General features: G+C 41.9%; 1 protein-coding gene across 4 annotated transcripts in view; it reads right to left on the bottom strand.

Moving 5' to 3' along the window:
- Nucleotides 1–15,022, bottom strand: part of Elf2 (E74 like ETS transcription factor 2) — a 103,420-nt gene extending 88,398 nt beyond the window's left edge. Inside the window, exon 1 of one of the 4 annotated variants that reach the window (XM_076864111.2) lies at nt 14,891–15,022. The gene's annotated coding sequence lies outside the window, so the exon portion shown is untranslated. Of the gene's footprint in view, nt 1–53; nt 73–6,166; nt 6,188–14,258; nt 14,409–14,890 lie in introns of those variants that run through there. The other 3 variants (XM_076864107.2, XM_076864110.2, XM_076864113.2) reach the window with 3 other exon arrangements.
- Nucleotides 15,023–16,305: the final 1,283 nt, after the last annotated feature.

Here is a 16,305-nt window from a genome sequence, read left to right as displayed (position 1 = left end):
AATACAAACAATAATAAATGTTGGCGAGGATGCAAGGCAAAAGGTATACTTACTTATACATTGCTGGTAGGACTGCAAATTGGTGCAACCACTATTAGAAAGCAGTATGGAGATTCCTAAGAAAACTTGGAATGGAATCACCATTTGACCAAGTCTATCACTCTTGGATTTATACCCAAAGGACTTAAAAACAGCATTCCACAGTGATGCAGCCACATCAATGTTTATAGCAGCACAATTCACAACAGCTAAATTATGGAATCAACCTAGGTACCCTTCAACAGATGAGTGGATACAGAAACTGTGGCATATTCACACAATGGAATATTACTTAGCCTTAAATAAGCATGAAATTGTGGCATTTGTCAGTAAGTGGATGGAACTGGAGAATATTATGCTAAGTAAATAAACTAATCCCAAAGAACCAAAGGCCAAATGTTTTCTCTGATAGGCAGAGGCTAACTCACAATAAGGGGGCAGGGAGAATAGAGGTATTTTGGACTAGAAGAGGGGAGTGAAGGGAAGGAAAGAGCATAGGGGTAGGAATGATAGTAGAATGAGTAGGACATTATTACCCTACATGCATATATGATTACATAACTTGTGTAACTTTACTTCATGTACAACCAACGAAAGAGAAATTATACTCATTTGTGATCTAAATTCTGTTTACGATATCTTGATGCTTTCCTTACCAGGCATGTTTTGGCTTTTCTAGAAATCTTCAACCTAAGAACTTGACTTGCCACATTCCCAGATACAACCTAATCTATACTGACTTGTTCAACCTGTTTTACCATGGTGAAACTCTAACAGGGAAGTATCACCTAAAAATACTCTAAACCATGTGCAGTGGTTCACATTTGCAATCCCTAGTTATTCAGGAGGCTGAGGCAGAAATCACAAGTTCAAGGCCAGCCTCAGCAACCCTGTCTCAAAATTTTAAAGCGGGGGGAGGGGGTGTCCTGAGGACATAGTGGTAGAACACCCCTGGGTCTAACCCCCAGTACCACAAAAAATATATGAGTAAACATTTTTCAAATAATCAAATGTCAGCTATTTAAAGACTTGATGAGCACAGAGACAAGAAAACCCAATCGACCTGACCTGGCTCCCCACAGTCACCAGGGGAGCTAAAAATGATACTGCTGCTTAGCTACACCCTTCGAATATTTTCATCCTCTTAATTGCTCTGTTGTCATTTCACATATGCTCAGATTCTGAGGCAGCAACACTAAGGGTCAGAACAAGTACATAGACGAATGGACCCCATTAAGCACATCTTAACATCCAACCTATCTTGAGGGGTAAGGTAAGCCGCACAATTCTTAATACCAATTCATTGCCCTCAACTTATGAATATCTTACTCTATGAACTCTTTGTAAGAAATATTAAGTAGTGGAAACCAATGTATTTAGCTATTTAAATTATCTGAATAAGCAAATTTTCAAATCAAGTGAGAACTAGACAAAAGGACACAGATGCAGAAGTTTAGGTTTGGGGAAAAGTAACAATCAGAGTCAAAATTTATGCCCTGAACACTGCTCATATGTTTGAAAAGTCTCAAGCCAGGTACCGATAGCCTCTTGTTCATCCAAAAAAAAAAAAGACACACAAGACTTTATGAAGACTTGGTTTCAACTAGTTCAACTAGCTTGAGGTAGTCAAGCAATTCCTCTACCCAAGGGTGGAACTAGAAGTGATCAGAAGTATGGCAGATTCCCAGTCATAAGAAGACTTAGCAGAGCATGGTGGTGGATACTGTGATTTAGGCAGCTTGGGAGGCTGAGGCAGGAGGATCACAAGTTCAAGGCCAACTTCAGCAGTTTAGCAAGGCTGTTTCTAAATAAAAAATAAAAAGTGCTGGTGATGTAGCTCAGTGGTTAAGTGTCCTTGGGTTCAATCCCTGGTATTCAAAAAAAAAGAAAGAAAATCTAAAATCTAGTTAGGTTTTGTCTAACAAAGCAAACTTAGAGAAACTTTCTTTTTTACAGAGGGATAAACTGAAGTTCAGCAACCATCATTCTGAAACCCCCAGTGCAGGCAATTTTAACATTTGCCAACTTCTTCACTTTGATGATTTTAAAAAGCAATACAAAGAACTGTCCTTTATACAAATCCTGTTAATATTCTGGTTCGATAGGCTATGAATCCATTAGGGTGAATTGATCCTAGAGGGAAGTCAATAAATAGTTTAAGTAAGAGTATTATTTCTGGGCTGGAGACTTGGCTCAAGCGGTAACGCACTTGCCTGGCATGCACGGGGCGCTGGGTTTGATCCTCAGCACCACATAAAATAAAACAAAGATGTTGTGTCCACCGAAAACTGAAAAACAAATATTAAAAAAGATTTTTAAAAAAGAGTGTTATTTCTTCTTCCAAACAATGAAGAGACAGTTATAGCTAAAATTCACAGAGCACCTACTCTGTGCTAAGCATTATTCTAAACTCATATCCATTTAATCTACATAATCCTACAAAAAAAAAAGGATATTCATATTTACATGAATATGAGACACAGGAGGTTTAAGTAACTTGCTCAAGGTCAACCAGCAGGCAAGTGAGAAAATTTCAACCCACACTGCTTTTTCTGCCTCATGATTATGCAAGATGTTGGTGGTTTTTTTTTTTTTTGGTTTTGGTGTTTTTTTTCTTTTCCAGTACATAGGCTTGAACACGAGGCCTCATGAATGTTAGGCGAGTGCTTACAACTGTGAGGGAGGGGTTGTTTTGGTTTTTGATTATAACTGTAAAAGAATCATACCAAACTTTTTCCTTCCCACCCTGGGAGATCTCTCCTTACTGACTTATAACAGAAGTAGGTATGAATTCTTCTTCCCTGTCCAAAAAATAAAAAGGTATCCTGCTTATTAGTGAATTACCTAGCTCACAAATTCTGTTCCACAAATTGTATAGGCCTGGTGTGGGGGGATTAGTATCATTAGCAATTGTCTTTCTTGTTGTCCTCTTAAAGAGTTTGTATGGTTTTTAGAAAGAATGTTGGCCTGAAATCCTGTACTAACAAGAAACAAAGATTCTCAAATAAGCCTGGTATCCTAATTCAAATTCATCCACCTTTCAAATAAAAGAACTACCAGAAACCAAACCAAACGTTTTTGTAATGTTAAGTAAAAAGGATCCCAGCAGTAGAAACTAGGGGGAAACCTGCACCTAGTTTCCCAGTTTGAAGCCTCAACTACTTACACCAGTATCTCCCTTTACCTAATTAAGCTGAGGCTCAGGCTTCCTCCAAACAGCCCAGAACACAGCCACTTACATATATAGAATGGATGATGTTTGTAAAATGTATGAGTGAATGAATGAGTGAAGAAATGCACCTGGGACTCTTCTTCCACAGAAGCTGACACTCCAATCTCCAGATTCAGTAGGGCAGAATCTCCCTTCATCTAGTTATGTCAGGGTCTCCTCTATATGTGGAGATTTTCTAGAACTAAAAGAATTCAGCATATAGTTGTACTCACAGCTATAAGGAAAATAATCAGCAGGTCATAAACAAAAAGAAAAAGTGAAATCTGGAGGAATCTCTCCTTACCATAACAGGTCACACAGAGCTTACTCCCTTAGCAACAAAAATGCAGCAACATGTTTGCCATGTTTATGCCCAGGGAAATCCACTGGGGACTCAGCATCTAAGGTTTTGTGGTGGACTGGTCACACAGGTACCCTCTGCCTAGCACATAGCAAAATTCCAGACCCCCAGAAGGAAAGCTGGTGTCCATCATAACATATTGTTTATACAGGCTTGGGGAGCACTGTGAGAGCAAGTTCCCGTAGGCCGGCCAAGAGCCAACGTTTTTCTAAGGATGGCCACCTCAGCCTACGATGTTAACTCCTCTGAACAGCAAGTCATTAAACTTCTCTAGATGTCAGACTCACTTGAAGAAAGAGGAAAATAATAGAAACCACTTCATAGCTACCACAACTATTATAGTATAGAGTCCCCACGGTATTGCTATTCAGTATGATAAAGACTTCAAGACCTAAAGATCAGTTGTTGACAGTGATAAGGAAGACTGCAGAAAGTTACAGCCATGGTAAGATATTAACACAGAATTGGAGTAATTTTTAAATGCCCTTCAAATTATGGTATATCTAGGTTGATTTGACATATATAGCTTATTTCAAAAATATCTGGCTTCCATATACTAGGGCAAACTGAACATGATACATATATATGACATAATGAGAAACACTGGAGGTTACTGTTCATCAATAAAAAATTGGAGGCTGGTGTAGTGGCTCAGTAATAGAGCACTTCCCTAACATGGGTGAGGTACTGGGTTTGATTTTCAGCACCATATAAAAATAATTAGATAAAGATACATTGAAAATTTTTTTTAAAAACGTTTTTAAAAATAACCAATTGTGGGGCTGGGGCTGGGGCTTAGCAGTGGAGTACATGCCTGGCGCGTGCAAGGTACTGGGTTCAATACTCAGCACCATATAAAAATAAATAAATAAAATAAAGATATTATGTCCAACTACAACTAAAAAAAATATTTTTAAAAATAACCAATAGTGATACTCTGGAAAGGTAATTTGTATTTATCTTCAAAAAATTCATTTACATTAAAGCTTTTTTGTACTTTGTTTTTTACTTTTCTTTTTTGCTGTTGGGGATCAAACCCAGGGCTCTGAGCCCATAAGGCAAGCATTTTATCGATAAGCTACATCCTAATCCTCACATAAAGCTCTGAAAGACTGTATTCCACAGTCAAATGTGAAGGTATTTTATATTACTATTAGTTATATCACACAAAAAATAACTTCACTGGATTTTTTGTTTGGGGGTGTTTGGGATTTTTTGTTGTTATTATTTGTTTGTCTGCAGTGCTGGGGATCTAACCCAGGGTCCCACACATACAGACAAGCACTCTACATCCCCAAACCCTTTTTCATTTTGAAACACAAGCACTCTACATCCTCAGCCCTTTTTCATTTTGAAACAAGATCTTGCTAAACTGAGGCTGGCCTCCAACTGTGATCCTCCTGCCTTAGTCTCTGGTTACTGGGATTATAGGTGTATACCACCACGACTGGTGATGTCATTGTTTTTAATAGTGTAAAAAGAAAACAGTATTTATTACCAACATATTTGGAAAAATCAGCCATCATACAACCACATGATATTATCTGTTCATTTTGACCCATAATCATAAACAGATAGAAATATAATTTTATGATACTCACATTAACTGGTTATGTTACTATGTGAAACTACTACATCAAGGGGGGGAATAAACTATGTTCTACCACCCATCCTGCTTCCACAAAGATTCAGAGTCAAACTGGCAGCAAAATAGGTTTTACTCAAGGAAGTAAAGAGAGGAAGGAAGAGAGAAGAAATTTTTGTTTCAAATTTCCATCTTCAGAAGAACTGAAGGGCCAGGAAAGGTTTTACAGGAGGAGGCCAAATGGGACAAAAGGCAGGAAATATACATATGTAGATTTTAGCTAGGCTCTGTTACAGGAATGTGTCCATAGGCAGCCTTTACAATCAGTATGAGGAGTGCAGAAAAAGAAGTTATCAGGAAGTTTAGAAGTTAAAACAATTTGGAGTTTTAATTCTCAGTATGAGGAAGCTACCCTTGATTTTAGAAGAATCTGTTTTAGTTAAAATTGTTATAAGAATCCTTGACATTGCTACAAGTGTATTACAAATTTAAAGTTCCATAGATATTGACATTTTATTTTTAGATAGTTAAATTTCAAAGAAGAAAGTGGTTTTCCCTGATTTTTGGGGGGAAAGGGGGTGCCAGGGATTGAACTCAGGGGTACTCAACCACTGTGCCACATCCCCAGCCCTGTTTTGTATTTTACTTAGAGACAGGGTCTCACTGAGTTGCTTAGTGCTTCACTTCTGCTGAGGCTGGCTTTGAACTCTCATCCTCATTCCCAAGCTGTGATCGCAGGCATGTGCCACCACGCTCAGCTTAAAATTTTTATTGGTGCATTATTATTGTATATAATGATGGGATTTGTTATTTCATATTCATAGACGGACACAACATAACAATTTGATTTGGCCAGCACTCTCCAGCACTTCCCACCTCCCTCCCCACCTCCTATTGCTCTACAGACCTCCTTTTGATTACCATGAGATCTGCCCTCACTTTTTTCCTTTTTCCTCTCTAGCTTCTATACCTGAGAGAAAATACAGGATCCTTGGTCTTCTGAGTTTGACTTATTTTGCTTATCATCATGGTCCTGCAAATGCCATAATTTCATTTTTCTTTATGGCTGAGTAAAACTCCATTGTGTATATATACATTTTTCTTTATTCATTCATCTGTTGATGGACACCTATGCTGGTTCCATAGTTTGACTATAAAATAAGAAAATTAAGCTAGAAATCAACAACAGAATAAAATATGGGGAATCCCCAAATGTTTGGAAATTTTTAAATAACTCACATTTTTAAATAATTCACAGTCAAAGATGAAATCACAAAGGAACTAGAAAATATTTTGAACTGGATGAAACTGTTAAAAGCATATCAGAATTTGTTATAAAACCAACCCAGTGTCTGGAGGAAAATTTATAGCTTTAAATTCCTAAATTGGAAAGGAAAGGATGAAAGATCTCAAATCAATAACTAAACTTCTATTTTAAGAAACCAAAAAAAGAAAGGCAAAGTAAACGCAAAGTAAGCCGAAGGAAGAAAGACTAAAATGGAAATTGATGAAACTGAAAACAGAAAAACCATATTTAAAAAAAAACAAGACTTTAACTAAACTTGTTTCTTTAAGAAGAGCAATAAAATTGACAAAGCTAGAAAGATCAAGTGAAAAAGGATACATGCTAGAATGTAAGGAGTCAAAAAGAGACATCACTACAAGTACATACAGGAGGCTGGGGCTGGGGCTCAGTGGTAGAGCACTTGCCTACATGTGTGAGGCACTGGATTCGATTCTCAGCACTGCATATCAATAAATGAATAAAATAAAGATCCATCAATATCTACAATAAATTTTAAACATACAGTAATATCATGAACTATATGTCAAACAACTAAATAGCTTACATGAATGGACAAATCCTTAGAAAGACAATTAGTAAAACTAACTCAAAAATTAGCACAGAATCTGAATAGATCTACAACTAAAGAAATTCAATCAGCAATTTTTAATTTCCTAACTAGAAAAACCCAGGCACAGATGCTTTCACTGGTAAGTTGTTAAGTTCTATCAAATATATTCAACAAGGTAGTAACACCAATACTTCACAAACTCTTACAGAAAATAAGAAGCAGGAATGCTCAATTCATTCCATGAACCAGTATTGCTCTAATGCCAAATCCAAAGATTTTCACAAGAAAAGAAATACACAAGGCTGGTAACTCAGTGGCAGAGGTTTGCCCAGCATGCACTGGGCACTGAGCCCTGGGTTCCATTCCAGCACTACAAAAAAATAATCTTTTCTCTTTTTAAAAGAAATATACCAACCAATATTCCTTACAAATACAGATGCAATAATGTCCCAACTAAAATCAGCAAATCAATTTCAGCAAAGTATAATTACATACAATGACCAAGTTCCATTTGTCTGAGGAATATAAGGCTAATTTAGACCTGAAAATCAAATAACATAATACAATATTAATGGAATAAAGGACAAAACCAATGATCATTTTAAAAACTAGGGTGACCAACCTTACTGGTTTGTCTAGGGCTGAGAGGTTTTCCAAGATTCAAGACTTTCAGAGCTAAATTCAGGAAAGTCCTGGGAAAATTCACAGCTGGTAATGATAATATAAAATGCACTGACAAAATTCAATACCTATTTCATGACAAATACAATGAAAAAATTAGAAATAAAAAGAAACTTTCTCTGCCAATTATGATGGCATCTATAAAAATAATAGCCAGCATTATAATCTTAATAATAAAAGACTGAATTCTTTCCTCATAAAAGTATACAGATGCCTACTCTCCCCACTTTTAATCAACCTTGTATTGGTGGCTTTAGTCATGAAAGGAAAGAAGGGAGAAAGGAAAGGAAATGGCAGAGGAAGGGAGAAAAAGAAGGGAAAGAGAATGCAGAGATGACATGAAACTGTATGCAGAAAATACTAAGGAATTCACAAACACACACACACACACACACAAAAAAACTAATAAATGATTTCAGTGACATTTAAGGATACAAGATCCATCTGCAAAAATCAACTGTTTCTATTATACTAGCAACAAAAATCTGACACAAATTTTTAAAAAGATAATGCCATTAACAATAGCATCAAAAAGAATAAAACACTCAGGCATGGACTGATCAAAAGTAGCATTAATATGGTATATACTACAATGAAATATTACTGAGCCTTTAAAAGGAAGGAAATTGTGCAATATGCAATATGGACAAACTTCAAGAACATTTGACTAAGGGAAATGAGCCAGACACAGGACAATACATCCACTTATGAGGCATCTAAAATAGTTAAACTCTAGCTGGGGCTGTAGCTCAGTGGTAAAGCACTTGCCTTGTAGGTGTGAGGCCCTGGGTTCGATCTTCAGCACCCCCATTGATGGAAGTAAGGAAAGAAGGGAGGGAGGAAGGAAGGAAGGAATTATGTCCGTCTACAACTAAAAAAATAATAATGAAATAAAATAGTTAAACTCAAAGAAGCCAGGAGCTGGGGTAGGAAGGAGTAAGGGTCAATAGCCATGAAGTTTCAGTTATGCAAGATGAATTAAGTTCTACTGATCTGCAAAACAATATTTTGCCTATAACAAATAGTACTGTATTCTATACTTAAAAAGTTAAGGGTAGGGGCTGAGGTCGTGGCTCAGTGGTGGAGTGCTTGCCTAGCATACATGAGGCACTGGGTTCGATTCTCAGCACCATATAAAATAAATAAAATAAAGGTACTGTGTCCATCTACAACTAAAAAATGTATTTTTTTTTTAAAGTTAAGGGTAGCCAACAATGGTAGCACATACCTGTAATCCCAATGGCTCAGAGGCTGAGGGAGGAGGATAACAAGTTCAAGGCCAGCCTCAGCAACTAAGCCAGACCCTGCCTAAAAATAAAAAATAAAAAGAGCTAGGGATGTGGCTCAGTGATTAAACACCTCTGAGTTAATCTCTGGTATCAAAAAAAAAAAAAAAAAAAAAAAGGTAAGGGTGGGGGTAGATCTGACATTTAGTGTTTTTACTATATTTTTTTTTTTTTTACAAAAGAAATGGGAGGACTGGGGATATATCTCAGTTGGTAGTGCTTGCCTCACATGCCCAGAGCCCTGGGTTCAATCCCTAGCACCACCAAAAAAAAAAAGGAATATTCGTTCACTGAAAAATGCAAACATCATTATTATAGATGAATGTTGAAGATGATCAATAAATGGTAAAAAAAATTTCATGTTCATATATTAGAAGATTCATATGATAAGACAATAACTCTCCTCAAATTCATTTATAGATTCAATGCAAATCTCTAATAAAAATTCCAGCAGACTTTTTTACAGTAATTAACAGGCTGATCCTAAAAACTTTACACAGGACCCAGAACAGTCAAAACATTTTTTAAAAACAAAATTGGAAGGCTTATACTACGGTTTCATAACTCACCAGAAAGCACAATGAATTAAAACAGGTGGATAAAGATATAAGGACAGACATATATATATAATGGAACAGAAGTAAGGGCATATGAATAAATTTATACATTTAAAATCAATGGGAAACTGATCACTTTTTCAATAAATAGTACTGGAATAATCCATAGAATAAAGAAGAATTTAGACCCTTGTTTCACATCATACACAAAAATTAGCTCAAAATAGATCATAAAATTGGCTGTGGTTGTGGCTCAGTGGCACAGTGCTTGCCTAACATGTGTAAGGCACTGGTTCAATTCTCAGCACCACATATAAATAAATAAAGATCCATTGACAACTAAACAGTATTTTTTAAAAAATAGGTTATAAAATTAAAATGTAAGAGCTAAAACTATAAAACTTATGAAAGAAACAATGGAGAAAATCCTCAAGACATGGATTAGGCAAAGCTCTTACACAAAACAACAAAATCATATCATAAAAGAAAAAATTAAAAAACTAGATTTCAGGTCTGAGGATGTGGCTCGAGCGGTACACTCGTCTGGCATGCGTGCGGCCCGGGTTCGATCCTCAGCACCACATACCAACAAAGATGTTGTGTCTGCTGATAACTAAAAAAATAAATAAATATTTAAAAAAAAAAAACAAAACTAGATTTCATCCAAATTAAAACGTGTGTGCTTCAAAAGTCCCTAATATTCAATTTAAGAAGAAAAGAGAGGGGCTGGGGTTGTAGTTCAGCAGTAGAGAGCTTGCCTAGCATGTGTGAGGCCCTGGGTTCAATCCTCAACACCACATAAAAATTAACTATTTAAAGAAAGAAAGAAAGAAAGTTATTGTGTCCATCTACAACTAAAAATATTTTTTAAAAGAGGGCAGGGGGAGGGGCTAGGACTATGGCTCACCGGTAGAGCGCTGGCCTAACATGTGCTGGACCCGGGTTAGATCCTCAGCACCACATAAAAATAAAGGTATTGTGTTGTGTCCATCTACACCCAAAAAATTAAATATTAAAAAAAGGGCAGGGGGAGAAGACCAGTCACAGACTAGGAAGAAATATTTGCAAACAACATATCTAGTAAAGGACTTATATCCAGAATATACTATAAACTCTTACAAGTCAGTAAGAAGTCATTCAACCCAACTTAAAAATGGACAAAAGATTTGAACAGCTATGTCACCAAAAGATATATAAATGGGTAATAATCATATAAAAAGGTGCTCAACACTGTGAGTTATAAGGAAGTTTGAAATTAAAACAATGAGTTAACTGCTTCATATCCACTCAAATAGCTATTAATAAGTGTTGTCAAGGATATGAAGAAACCTGGAATTCTCATATATTACTGTTAAAAATGTAAAGTGGTACAGTCACTTTGAGACACAGTATGGCAATTTCTTCTAAAGTTAAATATAGGGCTGGGGATATAGCTTAGTTGGTAGAGTGTTTGCCTTGCATGCACAAGGTTGTGGGTTAGATTCCCAGCACCACCAAAAAAAAAAAAAAAAAAAATTTAAACATATGCCTGGCAGGTGCATTTGCCTGTAATCCCAGTGGCTGGGAAGGCTGAAGCTGAGGCAGGAGAATTCCAAGTTCAGAGCCAGCCTCAGCAACATAGCAAGGGCCTAAGCAGCAAGACCCTGTCTCAAAATAGAAAAATAAAGAGACTGGGGATCTAGCTCAGTTGGTAGAGTGCTTACCTAGCATGTACAAGCCCTGGGTTCAATCCCCAGCACCACCAAAAAAATAGAAAAATAAAAAGGGCTGGGGATGTAGTTAAATGGTTAAGCACCTCTGGGTTCAATCCCTGGTACCAAAAAAAAAAAAAAAAAAAGTTAAACATTTCAAAGTAGTTCTACTCCCAGGTATATACCCAAGAAAAACAAAAGCATATATCCACATTAAGACTTAAAGGAAGCATTATTTAAAATGTTCAAAAACTGAAAACAATCCAAATATCTATCAACTGATTTAACAAATACCAAAAAGAGGTATATCCATACAAAAAAAAAATTACTATTTGGCAATAAAAAGAAATAAAACCCTAATACCAATACATACTACAATGAATCAAAAAACATGCAAATCGAAAAAAAAATCAGATGTAAAAGACTATATATTGCATAATTCCATCATATGAAATACCCAGAAAAAGCAAATAAATCTATGGAGACAGAACAATTGGTGCTTGCCTAGGGATGAAGGATGAAGGGAATGAGAAATAACTGCAACAGGCCAGAGAGAACTTTTAGAAGTAAAATGTTCTAAAATAGACTTGTGATAGTTTCTGAATTCTATGTATTTACTAAAAATATTTAATCATACTCTCAAAATGAATGAATTTTTGCTTTTAATTAAGTTGAAAACCTAATTTCTTTAAAGTGTACACCCCCAAGATAAATGAAAACATGTTCACCAGAAAAAAAAAAAAACTGTACACAAACATCCACAGCATTACTCATCATGAAAAAGTAAAAAAAATTTAAAAAACCAACTCAAATGTTAATCAAATGAAGAATGGGTAAACACAATAAAGTACATTTATACAATGAACATTATTCAGCAATAAAAAGAAGTACTGACACATGCTACAATATGCATAAATTTTGAAAACACTATGAAAGAAGCCAGTCACAAAAGACAACATATTGTACAGTTTCATTTTTATGAAATTTCCAGTACAGGCAAATCTATAGATAGAAAGTAGATGAGTGGTTCCCTAAGACTGAGAGTGTTAGGGAGAAATGGTGACTGCTAATGAAAGTAGCATTCTTTCTGAGAGTGATAAACATGTTCTAAAACTGTTGAAGTTAATGGTTGCACAACTCTGTGAATATACTAAAAACCACTTAACCGTATACTTTAAATCAAACCGAATGGTATGTGAATTATATCTCAACAAAGCTGTTACCTCTCGCCCCAAAAAAGGTATTGAACTGTGAGCAGGTAAAACCATCAACACTGGCAGGGCCTACCACACCCTACCACAACTGAGGATACTTAGGACAGAAAAATCCCAGTTTGAAACTCTTTCCAACTACACTCAAGCTAATTATTTTCTAAGTGAGTGTTTATACCCTAAATGAGGTACAATGATTAATCCAAGTATTCAGCTAAGTTTAAAAACAGGATAATATTAAATATCCGAATTTCACAGGCCCAAGGTATTTCAATTTTTACTTCATGTGTTTAACTACTAGATGTCTCAATTATATTCATATGAATGTACTCTGTAACTGTATTGTCTTAATGTAAACTTTAATTATTCTTAAATTCCCTTAAACATAATTATTTTCCACTCATTAAAGTTAGAAATTCTACCTTTTGAAGAAACTCTAAAACACAGCTATCCATAGCTACCTCAGTAAACCAGACCTTCTGTGATCCTGGCACTAGATAAAGTACATAATTCGCCTCTCGACAGAGACTCGGATAAAAAGCAAAGCAAATCTGATACCAAACGCAGATACGGTTCTCTCATCACCGGATTAAAATTTAAACCACACAGGTCAAGTAAATGTTCAAAACACAAGAAAGAGGGGGTTCGGTTTTACAATGAGGTGTCCCCATCTTAGTACTCATTTAATGAAGTACTAAGAACTTAAAGGCTATTCTGCAGGGCATCTGGCTCCTACAAAGACAGCCCAGGACGCTGGCACACCAAGAACACTAGAAACTGTGCGATCTGGATCCCTCCTGGCGCTATGGAATATTTTCTGTCCTTTACTGACGGATAAAAACGCCCGAGCGGAGCGAGGGGGGCCGGCGCCCGGCGCGCAGCGCGGCGGGGCCAGCGGGTCCGCAGCCGGCAGAACCCGGCCGTCCCCCTCGCGCGCCCCCACGACACTCCAGAGCGCGGTCCCCGAGGGCCAGCTCCGCCAGCAAAGGACCCAGAAGGCGGTCACTGGACGTGCGTGTCACTGAGCCCGTTTTTGTTTTGTTTAAAACAGATTCCGAGCACAGGCAAGCCTCCCTACCCTCGGGAATAGGGGGAGCTGGCAGCAGGGGGCCGGCGTGGAGAGCGAGAATAAAAGAACGGTCGAGTACAACCTGTCGTGCCAGCCGGCGGCGGAGGCGAGAAAAGGTACGGGGCGGCGATAAGGCCCGACGGGGAAGGAAACTGCTGTCCAGCCCTCCCGCCGCCTCGAGCGGCCGGAGCCTCCAGGTCCCGCCCCGAGCTCGCCGCCCAGCCCCGGCGCCGGCCGCAGCCTCCCGCCGACACAGACCCTCCCAGGACGCGCTTCCTCCGGAGCCGGACCCCCGCCCTGGCCTCCCCGGGAGCCGAGGCGGGTCAGTGCAGTCCGCTCCTCGGCAGAGGTGACTCGCGCCGAGATGTAAACACAGCGCGACCAGCTGCGCGGGCCCATCCCCCCCCACCGGGGTCCGTAACCCCGTCCCAGCCCCGCGCCCCGCGCTCCCCGCGGGCAGGCGCGCAGCGCGCCTTCTTCTTTCTCCAAGTCCCGCTCCCGACCGTTGCCCGGGGCGCTCGGCCCCCTTCCCCCAGTCCCCGGCCGGTGTCACCGCCACAGCCTCCGGAAAACCCCTCCGCAAAGCCGGGAGCAAACAACACAGGCGCGGGGCGGGGGCGCGGAGGGAGGCGGCGGCACTCAGGACGGCAAGGCTTTATCGCCGCGCCCTTCGCGCTCCCTCTCACCAGCCTCAGCGGCCCGCGCTCTTACCTGCTCTCCACGTCGCCGGGAAGACCGCGGCGTCCCTTTCCCTCCCAGCAGGGCCGCGGACTAGCCGCTGCTGCCGCTGCCTTTGGCCGGGCGTCCGGAGGGAGCCGGGGCCTCCCCGGCAGCCCGAGCCGCTCCACAGGGAGAGGAGGAGACAAAACAGAGGCGCGCCGCCCCGCGCAGCGCCCCCCGCCCGCGCCGCCCCACCGACCCCCAACCGCCGCGGCGACGGCGGCGACACAGAGCCCGGCGCGGGGAGCACTGGTGGCCCCCGCCCCGCTCCCGGCCCCCTCCCTCCACCCCCGCTCGGCTCCTCCCCTTCGGCCTCCTGCCGCCGCCACCAGGACACTCGAGTCCGCCTCCCCCACCCCGCCCGCTCCGGGCGCTCCTCCCTCCCTAAGCGGCGGGGGGGCGGCACCGCCAGTCACCGCAGCGCCTGTCAAACGCGGGCCGGCTATTTATACCCCGCGGGGCCCCACCGCCCCGGCTCCCGGCTCCCGGCTCCCGCCTGCCAACCGAGCCTGCCCCTCGCGCTCTCGAATCCCGCCCTCCCCTCGTCGCCCAACTTCTCCCAAACCCGGCTTCTCAGGTAAAGACGCTCGCCACTAGTCCTGCCCCTGGAGGTATCCCCATACCGCTCTCGGCTCCCCGCTCCGACCCCGGACTGCTGCGGGGGCTCTGCCGCGCGGGGCAGGCGCGTGGGGACGGCGGGGCCGCGCGTGCACCTGCAGCGCCCGCCCGCTTCTCCCCGCCGGCCCGGACGGCACGCACACTCCCTCGCCACTCTCCGAGCCCTCCGCGGGCCCGCCTGTCACCCCCATCCCCAACTCGGGACTCCCGCCTTTCTCCTCAGGGGACTCCGCACTGGGGCAGTCTGACAGGGCGGGCCAAGGGTTGCAAAAACTCCAGCCCGTGTTCTCGGGGTCCCCGCTCCCAGCCTCTGCTAAGTGAAAGGTGGGGGCGCGGGCGGGCAGGAGCGCGACGCCGGCCCCGCCCCGGCCGCTGACGCACGTGGCGCACCGCCCCGGCAGCCTCGCGCCCCTCGGCGCCGCCGCTCCTCCCCGCTCGCAAACGCCCGGCCTTGTACACCCGCGGACCCCGCCCCGTTCCCAGAAATTACCACCCGCCCAACGGCCCGGCCGCGCGGCGGTTGGTGCCCGCGTTTGCTGGCGGTCGGGCAGCCGGGCCCAGCGCGCAGCTGCGAAGCGCGGCGGGCGGCCCCTCGCGCTGCCCCGGAGCCCGGCGCCCGCACCTAGCCTTTGTCGCTCCTCTCCCAGTCAGCGACAGAGAAGTAACTCTAGCCCCAGTATCGATGCGAGAATGAGGGATTGTGTTGGCGAAGGAGTCTTTTGGCCCAAGTGCCTGCGAATTCGAAAACGAAAACCCAGCAGAAGCTGCACGCTTCTGGTTTCCACACTTTCACACAAAGGGGAACCTCTGCGCAGGGCGCACTCACGCGCCTTCAAGTGCACAAAAGCCAATGACACGGTACCCTCGCCGGTCCTGCGTTGCGAGCGTCTCATTAATGGCCTTTCCGAGGCATGGTTATGCAGACAAACCCTACTATATGTTCCACCACCACCATTCCCTGCTGCCGCGTTTTCTTGTATTTGTTTCTTTAACAAAGAGCACTGACTGTCCCGGTGCGCGCGGGGACTGACTCGGCTCCCCTTTTCGGGCGCTAGCAGCCTCACTGCGAGGGACCCAGCGCTTGGCGCCGCATTCACCACGTTTGCTTCTGGGCTCCAGTCTTTCTCTTTTTACTGTTTCACGGTCAATTTTGAACGTAGAAGAAACCCTGAGCGGTATGAGTTATAGTTGAACTTGAAAGGAACGTGGGAACCACGGAAATTACTCTAGAGTAAGGCTCAAAGGTCAGAGAACCACAAGAGGCTCCACTGTTTTTTAAATCCCTGAAGAATCAAGAATTTAATAATCTCTTTTTAAAGTTGTTATTGCCTTTCTGTTTACATCGTGGTGAATCTTCCTTTCTTAAGCAGCCCTGGGGGTTCTTGTTCTTATTTAGGAGATTTTTACTCTTAAAATGCAG

Source organism: Callospermophilus lateralis, chromosome 8 (genome assembly GCF_048772815.1).
Source record: "Callospermophilus lateralis isolate mCalLat2 chromosome 8, mCalLat2.hap1, whole genome shotgun sequence".
NCBI classification, from domain to species: Eukaryota; Metazoa; Chordata; class Mammalia; order Rodentia; family Sciuridae; genus Callospermophilus; species Callospermophilus lateralis.
The sequence above is the reverse complement of the archived record's forward strand: the minus strand, read 5'-3'. Positions and strand labels throughout refer to the sequence as shown.